This window comes from Dipodomys ordii, unplaced genomic scaffold (genome assembly GCF_000151885.1).
Source record: "Dipodomys ordii isolate 6190 unplaced genomic scaffold, Dord_2.0 Scaffold72, whole genome shotgun sequence".
NCBI lineage: Eukaryota > Metazoa > Chordata > Mammalia > Rodentia > Heteromyidae > Dipodomys > Dipodomys ordii.
Window position 1 is genome coordinate 9,306,366 of NW_012267288.1, and position 7,677 is coordinate 9,314,042.

The window sequence follows — 7,677 nt, forward strand, 5'->3', positions numbered from 1 at the left end:
GCTGTGGGGCGCGGCTGCCGGCCGCGCCGGGCCAGGGCGGGAGCGCCGCCGCCTTCCCAGCAGGATTTAAAGGACGTGTCTCATCTCTGTCGTTTTAGGGTCTTTGGCCAAATTGGGCGAGGGTACACAATAACCACTTACCCCTTCTCACCGAGGACGAACGGGAGAAAGGGTAAGTAAGGCTCCACGGGGGAGGAAGGAGCCCGGAGCTCCTCCCTTAGACGTGAAGGGACCACATTCTCTTATCAGGAGCCAGAGACTCAGCTGCACGATCCCAGCCCCCCCCCCGCCCCCCTCCAGCTCCAGAGTGGACTTACCTGAAAGTTGGATGGCCTGAGCATCAATCCTGTGTAGTCACTGGACCCAGCAGGAAAATTCACTTCCCTTCACTTGCTTTAATGTGGAACATTATTGGTCCCGCGGTAGCCCCTCACAGGGCCCACATCGCCATGCCCCCTGCAACAAGCACTCTGCATTGTTGAAAAGTTGCCACACAGCCCCTGGCCGTTGGGGGAAATCTGATGGTTTCAGTGTGGTGTCTTGGTTTGGTTCTTTGGGACCTTGGCATCATTTCTCCAATACATTGCTTCCCTGTTCCCTAGGCTAAAATGAAACAGTTCGGATCCCCGTGGCGTCTTCTATGTCACAAATCACTAAACGCTTCAGTTAAAATTCAGATGAACTCCAGGAAAGAGTACAGTAAAGTATATTCCTGGATTCTGACACAGGAAAACTAGGATTTTCTTGTATGATCATTTTGGCATTGACCCACTGTGAATCCATCTTCTGTGTCAAGTGGTAGGTATCCACATAATACTCTTTATGGGAAACTAAGAACTGGCTATTATTGGTAGTGGGTTCACGATCAAATAGATATGATCCCTGCCTTACCATGTGTTGAACACTGATGAAGCAGGATGGGAAGAATGATGTTGGGGATGATCATTTTGGGATGGTCCTTTCACCATTCACTTTCTGAATATTTGTAATTGTACAAGAATTTTCCTATATTACAGACCTTACACACAGTGTTGTGGGAGTTTCTTTTTAGTAAAGATGAACAGTCATGGTAATTTATTTCCCATAACAAATAGTGTTGCAGTCATTTTCAGTATAATATTTTATTCAACAGGTGGATGAGAATAGCTTTTGAATTGTAAGAAGGCATAATATAGCTGGGCACTAGTGACTCATGCCTGTAATCCTAGCAGAAACATCTGAGAGACTCTTACCTCCAATTAACCAGCAAAAAGCTAGAAGTGGAGTTGTGGCTCTAGTGGTAGAGCTCCAGCCTTGATTTTAAACAAGCTAAAGGATCTGGCTGAGTTCAAGTTCCTATATTGGTGTGCATACACATACTTACAAGGCCTAATATAAGAAAACATGGATGAGTTAGGAAAGTACACTTAGGAGAATAAATACTAAAGTAGACTCTTAGGTGGGTTTGAATACATTTAACATTTCTTTCTTGAAATGAGAAAAGTTCCTTTTTTTTGGGTAGAGGTGTGGCCCAACTGGTATAATTTGTGCCCTGAAAAGTTATTTTTCCCCCCTGATAACAGGAGTTATATAAAATCAAAACAAAGTTAGAATTTATTCTCAAAGGAATAGGAAAGGTCAATAGAACATGAGTCTCCTATGATCCCATTCTCAGATAATTTGGTATTTATGTTTTTCAACTTTTGGTCTATATTTACACATGCGGGATATATATGTGTAAATGTACATATATGGGATATATATGTATGAAATGTATGGTAAGGATATATGTACAACTTATATATGGACAGCTTATATTACAGGGTATATGTACAGCTTAGCTATATATATATTTGTGTGTGTGAAACAATGTATGAGATATATATGCATGTATATCATATGTATATATAATATACATAGATATATATATGTATAGAAGCGAAGGCCTGAAGTTTAAGCACCAGAACTGCCACAAAATAAATAATAAAAAAATCCACATACAACAACAACAACAAGAAGCAGTATGACTTTTATAGTTCCCCCCACACACCTGTCCTGGGGCTGGAAATCAAGGCCTGGGTGCTGTCCCTGAGATTTTTTTGCTCAAGACTAGCACTATACCACTTGAACCACAGCTTCATTTCTGGCTTTTTTGATGGTTAATTGCAGATAAAAGTTTCATGGACTTTCCTGCCTCGGATGGCCTTGAACTATAATTCTCAGGTCTCAGCCTCCTGAGTAGCTAGGATTACAGGCCTTGGTCCACTAGTGCCCAGCCATTCTTTCTTTTCTTTCCATCCTCCCATCTTCCCTCCTTCCCTTCCTTTTCTGTTTCCCTTCCTCTCTTATCTCTCCTCCCTTACTTTCTTCCCTTTCCTCCCCCCCACCCTTTTTTATGTGGTTGTGGTGCTAGGGATCAAATCCAAAGTTGTGCAAAAGCTATATAAGGTCTCTACCACTATTCCCATCCCCTGTAGTCATCTACATATGGACTTGAACCTTGGCTCTTATTTATTGAAAACTTAGGACCTATTACAGTTTATTTGCTCTTTGATTTATCATCTGCCTAAACAGAAAAATAAGTGTATAAAAAAGAATATGCAAAAAAGAATGCCTGGCCCCTTCATTTCCCTCTTTGTTTATCAGTCCATCACTGTGATCTTCCTTTGGATAGTGGAAAGCAACCTAGTATCTTTCTTTCCCATAGGAGAGAAGCCTCTTGTATTTTCCCAGTAGATAGCCTACTGTATCTGATCCTAAAATTTCTGGGGAAAAGACTGACACCTGATGTGGCTTGATTTCTCCCTATTGGATCATTCTACAGTCTTGTCTAAAAAGTGTCAGGTGAAAATGAAAGGAAATGTCTCTATCATGTGTTAAGCTCTGACATTGTTCCCAATGTGAGAAAGACATACTACTGCATTTAGCTGAGTGCTTAAAGTTAGATTTTCTATTTCAGAAGTGTCTTTGGCTTATAAGCATTACAATAAAAATGCTGATGCTTCGTGTCCAAACTGTCATGATTTTGCCAAGTTATGGGTTTAATATACAGCTAAGCTGTGTATTTAGTGTATCTAATACTGCTCTGGAAGCTGAGAAAGACAAGTCCACAGACATCTGATTTCACACCAGACATCTGGTTTCACTTTGCTAAGGAGTACGTTTTGTCAGTAGATTATAGGCTTATCAGCTGTGCTGCTGTAGTTTGTGGCATTTCTATTATAAGCTCTGGTCTGTAGGGCTTAGCATGATGTTTTATTCAAATGACAGCACACTGAAAATGAACACCTGGTCAGATAAGCACGTTTCCCACAGGTGTCTTCTAGTGTCATTGTTTTGTACAAGTTAACAAGGGGGAAATAGTGTCTGTCCTTGGAGGCTTTTACATTGGGCTTTGGTCAAAAGAAAAGTATTCTTTAAAGAAATACCTCATTACAAACTTTTATATTCCAAAAATTCAGTCTTTTTTGTAGTGTTAACAGTGAACTTATAGAAATAAAATAACAAATAGCATTTAGGTTGTAGGTCAGAGCACCAACAATGTTTAAACGCATCATGTACCTATTTTGTTAGTGATGGGTGTATTATAAATGACATGTATAATAGAGTTTCAGAGAAAAAAATGTCTCTGATTTCTAAATTATCATGGTTAGACTACATTTTAGCCATTTTGAAGAGGTAAGAGGCATAGAAAAACTCTGAAGACTGTCATCTGGGTTTGTGAGTAATCTCTGTCATTGTTTAACTGTGTGACCTTGGGCATCCACTCATCAAGTGTAAGATGTGAACATTACTCCTAGTTACTGCCGGATTCAGTAATGTAATGGAGCTACAAAATGGGTCTTTAGTAAATACTAGTTTCATTTTTCCTCTAGGCTCTAAACCTCACATCTTCAGTCTCTTAGTCTCTTAGACTAATTGCCTAGTCCAGATTTGTGGGTCAGATGGAGAGGAATTAGCCATGGGTTCTGAGGTTTGGTAGTAATGGTTGGGAAAGGGATGTGCAAAATAATGACAAAGAAAGAAGTGGTAAACTGACAGTAGGAGCCAATCTTTTGTCCAGTCTATGGATGTCCATGTCTAGCTCAGTGAATTACCCTTTCTCCCCTCCCTCCCTCCCTCCCTCCCTCCCTCCCTCGGTCCCTCCCTCGGTCCCTCCCACCCTTCCTTCCTTGCTTCCTCCCTTCCTTCCTTGCTTCCTCCCTCCCTCCCTCCCTCCTTCCCTCCCTTTTTGTGGGGCTTGAACTCAGGGCCTTGCACTCTTGCTTGGCTTTTTTGTTTAAGGCTATTGCTCTACTACTGAAGCCACATCTTCACTTCCTGCATTTTTCTGGTTACTTTGAGGTTAGAGTCTTGGATTTATTTTCTTGAGCTGATTCTGAACTGTTTCAGATCTCAGCCTCTTCAATAGTTAGGATTGCAGCCATGAGCCACCAATGTGCCCAGCTCAATGAATTTCCTCCTCTACCCAAATAAGCTATCTTTTACTTTGATTTCTCTGTCAATCTTTTGTCAACTGTTCCAGTGGAAACTTTTAGTTCCTTATATCCTGCATAGTCCAATGATAACTTTTTTTGTTGCATAATACCAAAATAACTATTAAATTTTTCATGGGCATCACTTAATGTAATTCCCCCCCATAATATCTAATTTGATTTTGCAATATCTTAAGACCTAAGGTCTTTTTTCCTCTTTCTATGACACCTACTTGATTTTCTTGCCATTTTGTTGGTCTAACGTTCATTCATTAACTTTCCCCTTACTTAAAAAAATCATATGCTGTATATATTTATATAATGTTGAGGATTTAAGGATTATATGACTACCTTCCAAAAAAGAGTTTATAGTACAGTAGGATTATCTGTATCTGTATACAGTTCAAGTATGTGTTGTGTGCTAAACTGGAAGTGGGTACATGTGGAAAGGAAGCTTAGAACTCTGGATCTATGGTAGAAATGCTGAGCAAGGGCTTGAGTATACTTGTTTTGAATTGAGACTTGAAAGCTGAGTAGGTCGGATGGCTTGACAAGCAGCAGAGAACATTTCTAGGTAGAGCCAATAGCATGAGTGGTTTTTGTGGCCTTAGAACATAGTGTGCCCCATGAGTTCTGTACAGGTCAGTGTTATTAGCATGTGACGGGCAAAGTTAGTCATAGCAGAGGAAACTAGATAGGCAAGTGAGAGTATATCCTATGTGTACTATGGAGTCACTGAAGAATTGAGTGGCATAACAGATCATCAAGAAAGGAATGTCTTGAGTGGATTAGTGTTGGAGTGAGGTAGGTTGGCAAGACAGGAAGTCATGGAGGATATAGAGAAGATGGATTCAAAGTTCAAACATAGATGGAAGTGTCAGGGGTAGAAAAGTGAGAATATTTAGAAAAAAACATCTAGGAAGAAAAACTTGCTGGTATTTATTACTGAATGTGAGAGCTAGAGAATTCTAATGTTTCCAGGTTCCTGGGTAGTGAGAGGAAAAATTGGAGAGGAAGCAGATATGGGCTGAATATAATGCGTTCAGCTTTGGACATGTGGTTAATGTGCTTTTAGGTTATCATTGATGATTTGGAGGTATCTAGAAGGTCAGTACGGGATCCTGGAACTTCACAAGAGATTATGGAGGCTGCAGATAGTTTTCTGAGTGCTTAGTGTGTGTGGGGTACTTGAAGTTATAGAGAAATATAAGTGTTTAGTTGGTAATTATAAAAAAGAAAAGGCTAAGTCTTAAAGAATATTGAAACAATGGACAAAGGAAGAAGGAAGATGCAAGGATGTTGAAAAAGAATGTCTGGAGAGGCTACAGAGGAACTAAAATCTACTCATTTAGCAAAAATTCCCAATATGATATGTTATTATTAAGTATCATCTTCACGTTGTATGGTCTCTACCCTTGTTCTTCTTACATATTTGCTGCTTTATGTTTTTGGGCCTACATCCTTCCCATTTCTTTTCAGTGTCTCTGATCAACTTTAACTTAGTGCTTTGTATGTCATTGGTACCTAAGTACTGTTCATCAAAATGAACTGCTGACAGAATTTGGGCCTTTGTGCCACCCCTGAAATTGAAGATAAACAGGCTTAGGTAAAGGTGGTAGTGGTTCTTGCCACATTTTCATTCTTTCTTTTTTTTTTGGGTCCGGTCGTGGGGCCCGAACTCTGGGCCTGGGTGCTGTCCCTCAGCTTTTCAGCTCAAGGCTAGTGCTCTACCACTTGAGCCACAGCGCCACTTCTGGCTTTTTTCTTTTTGCGTATGTGGTGCTGAGGAATCGAACCCAGGGCCTCATGCATGCAAGGCAAGTGCTCTACCACTGAGCCACCTTCCCAGCCCCAATCACATTCATTCTTAAGCCTGCCTTTTATAGATCTTTAGCATTCCTCTTCTAAATGATCAGATGTGTAGACTGCCTGATTAGTTTGCTGAGTCTGGCCTGACTGCTGACCAAAGCAAGCGAGTCAGCACATACTTCTCTAACCAGTCATTCTCAGGTGACTTTCAAAATCTCACCAAACTTCTGCTTAGCTTGGGAACTTACAGTATGGTTTTAACTTATTAGATTTAGAATACCCAGAAGATAAAAGTGAATAGCTTTCTTCCATGTAATAAATCATAAAAGTTTAATCTTTGCAATTTTCTCCAGAAGTTTTTTTTTGAAGTAGGTCTTTGTAATGACACTTTGTCATGCACACACTGATAGACCTTTCTTTTGAAAAATATAGATTTTTAATGGTCACCTTTTGAAAAATCATCTTGCTTTGTAGCTGGAGGATACACTACAAACACATATTAAGTTCTAGCTTTGGAATTGTGTGCAGCAAAGCCATTTTTTGTTGTTGTACTGGAGATTAATCCCGGAGTGTCACTCATGCCTGACAACCGCTATCCCATAAAGCTATAGACCAGCTCATAAAAATCTCTTTTACAGAAAGAAAATACAACATCACATTTTGTATTTTAGGATAATTTTCTTTCATACAATTTTTTTTCAATAAACAAATTCTGAGCAATTTGGGATTCCTTTTTACTCCTTTTTACACTACAGATTTTCTTACTGACTTCATACACTAAGAATCACAGATGTACCTAACTTCTCTGTGTGGCATTAAAGCATAAGTAGGCTGGAAGAGGAAGAGCAGGTATTGAAAGGAACATAGGTTTGTATACAAAAGTTGCACTGAAAGGGTTAATGGTAAAGGCTGTTCTTTACTAAATGTTAATAGAGGATGAATTGAAATAATTAGTAGAAAAAGATCAAGGTTGTCACAGATATTGTCTTAATTAAAAAAATTATTGTAAAGATACTGTACAGAGGGGTTACAGTTACATGAATAAAGTAATGAGTACATTTCCTATCAAGCATTGTTAACCCCTCCTTTGTTTTCCCCCTACTATCCCCTCTACTGCAGAAGTTATAAAGTTTGTTTTCAACATAGTGTTTTGTACAGTTTTGTACATCTCATTGTTACAATGGGTCAACCTGTATCCTTGTTGCAACATTTTGTTATTTTCCTTCCCTTCCCCAAATTAGAAATGTATATACAAGATGCAGGGCACTGGAATAAAATACAGTTTGGTCTTAATTTTTAAAAATAGATTTTAGGGGCTGGGTAGGTGGCTCAGTGGTAGAGCACTTGCCTTGCATGCATGAGGCCCTGGGTTCGATTCCTCAGCACCATATAAGCAAAAAGAAAAAAGCCGGAA

The 7,677-nt window shown here is 39.6% G+C and overlaps 1 protein-coding gene across 2 annotated transcripts in view; it reads left to right on the forward strand.

Moving 5' to 3' along the window:
- The first annotated feature begins 85 nt into the window (after window positions 1-85).
- Immp2l (inner mitochondrial membrane peptidase subunit 2) overlaps window positions 86-7,677 on the forward strand; it is an 863,335-nt gene continuing 855,743 nt past the window's right edge. For both annotated transcript variants that reach the window (XM_013024067.1, XM_013024066.1), the window contains exon 1: window positions 86-172. The gene's annotated coding sequence lies outside the window, so the exon portion shown is untranslated. The remainder of the gene's footprint in view (window positions 173-7,677) is intronic.